An 8,700-nucleotide genomic window follows, 5' to 3' on the forward strand; every position below is an offset into this window, starting at 1 on the left:
AAATGTGATCAGATCTTCACTTAAGACCTAATGCTAGATAACGTGAACCCACTTAAGTAAATAACACAAAATAATTAGACTTGTTCATTTATTTATTGATTGAAAAAAATGATCCAATATTACATGTATTTGTTGGAAAAAGTATGTGAACCTTTGCTTACAATAACTAGTGTGACCTCCTTGTACAGCAATAACTTCAAACATTTACAGTTACTGTTGATCAGCCTGCACATCAGCTTGGAGGAATTTTAGACCATTGCTCCATAGAAAACAGTTTCAGTTTATCAAAATTTCCGGGATACCTTAGTGAAATCCCTCTTCAGGTCATGCCACAGCACCTCAATTGGGTTAAGATCTGGACCCTGACTTGGCATTTCAAAACATGAGTTTTCTTAAACCATTCTATTGTTGATTTACTCTTGTGTTTTGAATCATTGTTTTGTTGCAATATCCAACTTCTATTGAGCTTTAGGTGACAGGCCACTACCCTGACATTCTCCTGTAAAATGTCTTGATACACTTTTGAATTCATTCTTCCCTCAAAGATCACAAGCTGTCCAGTCCCTGAGGCACGATGCTCCTTCCACCATGCTTCACAGTTGTTATGAGGTTTTGGTATTGATATGCAGTATCCTTTTTCCAACAAGCATAGAGTGTGCACTTCTGCCAAATAGTTCAACTTTTGTCTCAGCTGTCCACAGATTATTGTCCCAGAAGCATTGTGGAACATCCAGGTGGTCTTTGTAAACTTGAGACGTGCAGCAATGTTTTTTTTGGAGAGCAGTGGTTTCCTCCATGGTGTTCTTCCATGGACACCGTTCTTGTTCAGTGTTTTTCTTGTAGTGGTCACATGAACAGAGTTTAGCAAGTTGTAGAGATTTCTGCAGATCTTTTGCTGTTACCCTTGGGTTCTGTTTAACCTCCTTCACCATTGCACATTGTGCTCTTATGATCTTTGCAGGATGCCCACTCCGAGGGAGAGTAGCAACGGTACTGAACTTTCTCCATTTGGAGACAATTTCTCTTACTGTGGACTGGGACTGATGAACTATCAGGTCTTTAGAAATGCTTTCGTAGCCTTTTCCAGCTTTGTGCATCTCTACAATTTTTCTTCTAAGGTCCTCTGACAGTTGTTTAGACCAAGGCATAGTGCACATAAAGAATTCTTTCTTTAGAAGTCCAGGATCTGTCAGTAACCTGACTTTGTGTGTCTTTTTTTTAAATAGGGCAGGGCAACTCTACAACCCACACCTCCAATCTCCTCTGATTGGAAAACCTGACTCCAAATAGCTTTGTAGAAGGCATTACCCCAGAGATCACATACTTTTGTTTAAATGGTGTACTCAGTATGATGAGAAGATGTGGAATCATTTGAGTATTATTAGTTTAGGCAATTTGTGTTTGTCTTTTATTGTGACTTAGATGAAGATCAGATCACATTTTATGAGTAATTAATGCAGAAAGCCAGGTAATTGCAGTGTTCACAAACATTTTCTTGCAACTGTATGCAGCTATCCATTTAGCCACTTTATTAGGTACTGTACACCTGCTCATTGATACAACTATCTAATCAGACAATCGTGGCTTCGACTCAGTGTGTTAAAGCATGCAGACGTAGTCATGAAGATAATTAATTGTTCTTCAGACCAAATGTCGGAATGGGGAAGAAGTTTGATCTGAGTGACTTTGATGATGGAATGAATGTTAGTACCAGATGTGATCTGAGTATCTCAGAAACTGATCTCCTAGGGTTTCACACACAACAGTCTTTATGAGTTTACAGAGACTGGTGTGGAAACAAAAATCACCCAGTGAGTGGCATTTTGGTGAGTGAAAACACCTTGTTAATGAGAGAAATGAGAGGAGAAACGTCAGACTGGTCCAAGCTGATGGGAAGGTGGGAGTAACTCAAACAACCGCCTGTTATAACAGTGAATTGCAAAAGGGCATCTCTGAAAACATACCACGTCAAAGTAGTTGGGCTACAGCAGCAGACGATCACAGACATACATTCAGTGCCCCCTTTATTGCCAGGTACAGGAGGTATCTAATAAAATGACCACTGAGAGTCTGTTGCTATCCATGTAGCTATTTTTATAGTTACTTACACTAATATTTCATGTCTTCTACTTTTGCCACAAAACAAAGAATTCCACAACGGGTGTTAGTGGTAATGAGCCTGATTCCGATTCGGAAGTCTGGTCCCTCCATCGTTCCCTTGTCCATGTGTCCCATCCCACTATTCTTCCTCCTGCCACTTATCCCAGAAAGCGGCCAAAGTGTTCCTCCTGCTCATTCGCCTTCTCCCTCACCTCCATTCGAGCACCAAACAGTCATTCCAGGTGAAGCAACACTTCACCGATGAAACTGCTGGGGTCATCCATTGTGTCTAGTGTTCCCAATGCGGCCTCCTCTACATTGGTGAGACCCGATTGGGGGCCCGTTTTGTTGAACACCTCTGCTCCATCCACCATAAGCAGAATTTCCCGGTGGCCAACCAGTTTAGTTCCTATTCCCATTCCTGTTCACTGACTCCTCATTTACTAGTGAGGACACTGTCATGGTGGGGGAGCAACACCTCATATTCCATCCTGTTTGCCTCCAACCTGATGGAATGAACATTGATTTCTTTCTCTGGTAAAATGTTTTTCTCCTCCCCTCCCCCTTCTTCTATTCCCCACTCTGGCCTTTTATCACCTGCCCATCACTTCTCCATGGTGCCCCTTTCTCACATGGTCAACTTTCTCCTTTCAGATTCTCTCTTTCTCAGTCATTTGCCTTTCCCACCTACCTGGTTTCACTCATCACTTTCTAGCTAGTCCTCCATCACCCTTTTCCACCATTTTATTCCAGCATCTTCCCCCTTCCTTTCAAGTCCTGCTGAAGGGTCTTGGTCCAAAAAAGTCGACTGTTTATTGAGCAAACACGAGGAAATCTGCAGATGCTGGAAATTCAAACAACAACAACACACACAAAATGCTGGTAGAACACAGCAGGCGAGGCAGCATCTAGAGGGAGAAGCGCTGTCGACGTTTCTTGACCTAGGAACAGCTTCTACACCTCTGCCAGGCGATTCCCAAATGGACACTAACTCACTTTTTAAAAAAAATGTACATTATTTCTGCTTCGTCAGATCTCGGCCGGAAACGTCGACATCGCTTCTCCCTATAGATGCTGCCTGGCCTGCTGTGTTCTACCAGCATTTTGTGTGCGACTGTTTATTGATTTCCCTTTCAGATTATTTCTGAAGCAATACCGCTGGCGGCCAGGCGTGGGCGCAGGTGTCCATGGAAAAGATTCACATGTGAACTGTACCTTCATTACAATGCTGAACCCAGTCTGTGTTTTCTGCATTTAATGAAGTTTTAGTGTTGTTCATTTTTAATCTGTCACAGATAGTGTCCTAGATGCATAAAAAGTCCTCACAGATGAGACTTGCTTTATCCCGAATGGTGTGTTGTTGGAACTGCACTGACTAGGCAAATGGACAGTTTTTCATTACACTCTTTATCTTGAAGTTGGTGGAAAACATTTGGGCTGCTATATGTCCCCCTCCACAGAATACCCAGTCTCTGAGCTGTCGTCAGAGCTACATAAAAATGTAACTGGTCAATGAAGTTTCTTTTATTGTACAATTTGCTATTAGGACACGTGGTACAAAACCTGTCCTTTGACATTCGTCCACTGAAACAAGGGAGATCCAGTGGATGTAGTGTACCTCGATTTTCAGAAGGCATTTGATAAGGTCCCACATAGGAAAATGGTGGGTAAAATCAAAGCTCATGGCAATGGGGGGAAGATATTGACATGGATAGAAAACTGGTTGGCAGATTGAAAGCAAAGGGTAGCGGTGAATGGGTGTTTCTCGGAATGGCAGGTGGTGACTAGTGGGGTGCCACAGGGCTCGGTATTGGGACCACAGCTGTTTACAATTTACGTCAATGATTTAGATGAGGGCATTGAGAATAACATCAGCAAATTTGCTGATGATACTAAGCTGGGTGGCAGTGTGATATGTGACGAGAATGTTAGGAGAATTCAGGGTGACTTGGATAGGCTGAGTGAGTGGGCAGATACTTGGCAGATGACGTTTAATGTGAATAAGTGTGAGGTTATCCACTTTGGGAGTAAGAACAGGAAGGCAGATTATTATCTGAACGGTGTAAAGTTAGGTAAGGGAGAAATACAAAGAGATCTAGAAATCCTTGTTCATCAGTCACTGAAGGTGAATGAGCAAGTGCAGCAGGCAGTGAAGAAGGCTAATGGAATGTTGGCCTTTATTACAAAGGGAATTGAGTACAAGAGCAAGGAAATCCTCTTGCATTTGTACAGGGCCCTGGTGAGACCACACCTGGGGTATTGTGTACAGTTTTGGTCTCCAGGGTTAAGGTAGGACATCCTGGCTGTAGAGGAAGTGCAGCGTAGATTCACAAGGTTAATTCCTGGAATGTCAGGACTGTCTTACGCAGAGAGGTTAGAGAGACTGGGCTTGTACACGCTGGAATTAAGGAGATTGAGAGGGGATCTGATTGAAACATATAAGATTATTAAGGGATTGGACAAGATAGAGGCAGGAAATATGTTCCAGATGCTGGGAGAGTCCAGTACCAGAGGGCATGGTTTGAGAATAAGGGGTAGGTCATTTAGGACAGAGTTAAGGAAAAACTTCTCCCAGAGAGTTGTGGGGGTCTGGAATGCACTGCCTCGGAGTGCCGAATGGACTACTTCTGCACGTATTGTCTATTGAAACAAATAGGAATATAAAAAACTTACTAAATTGCTTCAGCAGTGAGGTGCAGTCAGTCGATAGCTCCCTGACGTCTGCAAATTTAATACAATATCCCAGAAATCGATTTTTTTTTGCGAGAGAGAGGCAGCATCCTAATTGGTCTCTCTTCCGGCTAAGTAGACCTGTCAGTTTTCTCCGTGAGTGGGCTTTACAGTGAACCTGAAAAGCAATGACAGTGTTGTTCGCTGCACTGTTTGCAACAGTGACTTTTCTATTGCCCATGGTGGGTTAAAGTGTAAAAGACATGTTGAGGTGAGTTTAACAGGTGTCATTCGTTCATTAGCATAACTAACATTATTTAAACTAGCTGGCTAGCTGCTAAGGAGCGACTCTATTAATATCCTTCGCGATGAGGCCAAACTTCCTGTAGACTTGCTTAAAGTTCTAATAGAATAAAAAAAGACTCCATTATAATATGATATTAGTACATATTTTAAGGTCACATTTTCTGCATATACCCAACTTGGTTTAGAGATTAGACAAAATCACTAAACAAAGTATTACATACACTCTTGGAGATCGACCGGGGTGGGGAGGATATGGGTTGCGGGTGGGGGCGGGGGTGCTACTGTACCTCCCTGAAACGAGTTTTTGCAGGGTGGGATGTCTGCATTTCAGAGCTCATGTCTTAACCATGAAGTGACTGAAGCAGTGGGGGTGTAAAAGAGATGGTTTACTCGCACCGAGCCTAATTTGGTTTTCTTGAGGGGTGTGGCATTAGAAACAGGCGATGAGACCGGTGTCACGCGATATAGCCGTGGGGAGACGCCTGCAATCGGCTGGTTGGTTCACTTATCAAAGTGGGAAAGTGGTTCACTTCTCCTTTGTGTCACACGCAGAAGTCTCGCTCCGTACAGAACCGGCGCAGGTAAGTGAGGAGAGTTTTAATTCCAGACTGTGTTCTGTCAATGTGCCAGGGACTGTGGGATGCACAGTTGAAGGGGAGACATTTTTAATGAAAAAGCCCGTGAGCGCGCCAGCCGACTGGACGGGTTTTTTAATCAGCTGTGAAGTGTCTGAGTGTAGCAGTCTCGGTAAATTCAGCTGGGGTGTTTACTGGTGGTATGAAATGGATTTTGACAAGAAGTAAAAGGAAAATGACTGAGGGGTTTGGGGGTGTCAAAGAAAACGTCGACTTCAAGGTAATGATTACTTTCTTGACTAATTTTGATAAACTTCTTCATCCGGTTGGAATTTGCTAAGGAAATTTGATTCAAGTGGATCTTAACAGACATCCCACCCTGCAAAAACTCATTTCAGGGAGGTAGCACCATCATTTTGCGGGAGACTCCCGGGGGAGGTGGGATGTCTGCAATGGAGTCGCACCTGTTAAACTCCCTCTCCCCCGCTCCCTCTCTCCCCCGCTCCCTCTCTCCCCTCCCCTCTTCCCGCACGCTCTCGCTCTCCTCCCCCACCCCGCCCCGGCCTTCCGCTCTCCTCCCACGCCCCTCCTGTGCCTCACATTTGACCTATTAAGTTTTAATGGATTGTTGGGAATATACTAGCCAAGTTGTAAATGTTTGGGGTTACTGGTGACCCAGTTAGTCACTGGGTGGGCTCTGGGATATTTATCCCCTGGTTTAATGTTGAAGATGGGAAAGATGACAGATGGGTTGTATGTCTGTACAGCAGAAATTATGACCACTATCATTAAACTCCAATGGGTCCAACAAGTTTTAACTAAACAGAGTCGTAATCTGCTTGTATTCTGTCCCGGTACTCCAGAGTCTGGGATCAAAGCGTTGAAGGAAACCGGGTCTGTGATGGAAGTGTGTGATAATTTATATGTTCTGGAGAGTGTGAGGATAGTCGTACAGTTTTGTTGGGTATCTGCACGTGTGTGTATGGGGTAATGAAGGCTCTTGGTAAGTCAGAGCTGGATATTATCGTCAGTGCAGGAAAGCATAAAGCCAAATCTTGTATTAGGTCGGCTGGGATTCAGAAATGGCAGAAATTGTGGGATAGGAGATAATATTAAAATTTGTTTCCAGCAGTTCAGAGGAGGTGCCTTTTGGGAAGGAATAGGAGGGAAGATGTGTGGTTGGTCAGACTGAGGTTTGGACATCCGTGTTTACACTCTGCTTGTTGGTGAGTGTGGGAATGGGGGGGGGGGGGGGGGTGATGTTTGTAAGGTCCCTGAGACAGTGGAATGTGTGCCACAGACATTCGTTAGAACATAGGAATCTGTTTTGGCAATTATTGGGTAGATCTGGGCTGCCTAGTTTGCAGGATATTCTGGCACTTGAAATTGGGACTATTAAGTTGTGCAGGGCCCTGGTGAACTTTATAATTAAAACAGTTTTGTGGGGTAGGATCTGATTCCCTTCATGACTCCCTTCATACTCCATTACAGAAGGTGGTGGTAAGACACCTTCCTGATGGGTGCGAGCCACCAGTGACACAAGAAAAAGACAGCAGAAGGGCTTAGCAGCTCTAGTTAAGATAACGAACAGTAACTATAGGTTCTCGAGAAACCTAGAAGCCCAATACTCTATGGCACGCAGGAAAGTCCCATTGGGCTCATGACAATATCCAGTCTCAAAGCTACACTATAAATGTAGTTGGTCAAGCTTTTGAGCGTCTTTCTGTTGTGTAAAAGTTGGATCATACCAGTTGGTAGTGGTAATGCACCCTTAAGTTGGACTGCCAACTGCCATTACCACGTCAGAAGAAGAAGATCAGGTCCATAATGATGACTAAAAAGGTGGGGCTTCACAACAGTTTCTTAGAGTTGACATAGGTAGACAAGATGAGGAGGCACTGAAGAGAGATTTTAGTGAGCTAGGTAGAACGCTGAAAAACTGGATATCCAGGGTTGTAATCTCTGGATTGCTGCTCGTGCCATACACCAGTGAGGGTAAGACTAGGATGATTTGGCAGCGGAATGTGCAGCTGAGAAACTAGATCAGGGGGCAGTGGTTCAGGTTTATGGAACTTTATGAAACAAAAGGGATGGGTTACACCTGAACCCAGGGGGGACCAATATCCTTGAAGCAGGTTTGCTACATTTGTTCAGGAGGGTTTAAACTAATATAGCAGGGGGATGGGAACTGGAGTGATAGTGCTGAGGTTGGAGTAGTCAGTTTACAAACAGGCAGTGTGTTGTGAGACTGCTAGCAAAGATGGATTGGATGTTCTACAGGCCAGTGACTTAGGATCTGTAGTGGAGAATTCCAGACCACACCTAGAGATACATTGGGGGTTGAACTAGGCGAGATGCCTCTTGACCTGTGGAGAGAAAAATTGATCTTTGCAGACTGGACTTCTGTAGTAGGGTGGGGGTGCGTCACGTTTGACATGTTCAGTTTTAATGGATTGTTGGGAATATACTAGCCGAGTTGTAAATGTTTTGGGCGGATAATTAGGGAATATTTGTCAGAGTATGTTCTTGGGGATTTGCGGATAAGCCCAACTGTGACCTGGCCAGGAGTTCCACTATGGAAATTTTCCAGATGTGGGAACTGATGTGACAGGGTCTTGTGGATGATGGGAGGGTGTCTGGTCATTTACAGCAGCAGTATTTTTCCTTTTGCCTATCATTACAAATGGTTCTGAAGACCCAGTTAGTCACTGGGTGGGCTCAGGGATATTTATCCCCTGGTTTAATGTTGAGGTGGGGAAAAGGCTGACAGATGGGTTGTATGTCTCTACAGCAGAAATTATGACCACTGTCATTAAACTCCAATGGGTGGAACAAATTCAGCCAAACAGAGTCGTGAGCTGCTCGTATTCTGCCTCGGTACTGCAGAGTTTGGGATCAAAGCGTCGAAGGAAACCAGGTCCATTGATGGAAATGTGTTATAATTTATATGTTCTGGTGAATGTGGGAATAGGCATACAGTTTTATTGGGTTCTTGCATATGTGTGTATCGGGTAATGAAGGGGCAGATGTTAGAGCAAAACAGGCACTT

Source organism: Hemitrygon akajei, chromosome 29, assembly GCF_048418815.1.
Source record: "Hemitrygon akajei chromosome 29, sHemAka1.3, whole genome shotgun sequence".
NCBI classification, from domain to species: domain Eukaryota; kingdom Metazoa; phylum Chordata; class Chondrichthyes; order Myliobatiformes; family Dasyatidae; genus Hemitrygon; species Hemitrygon akajei.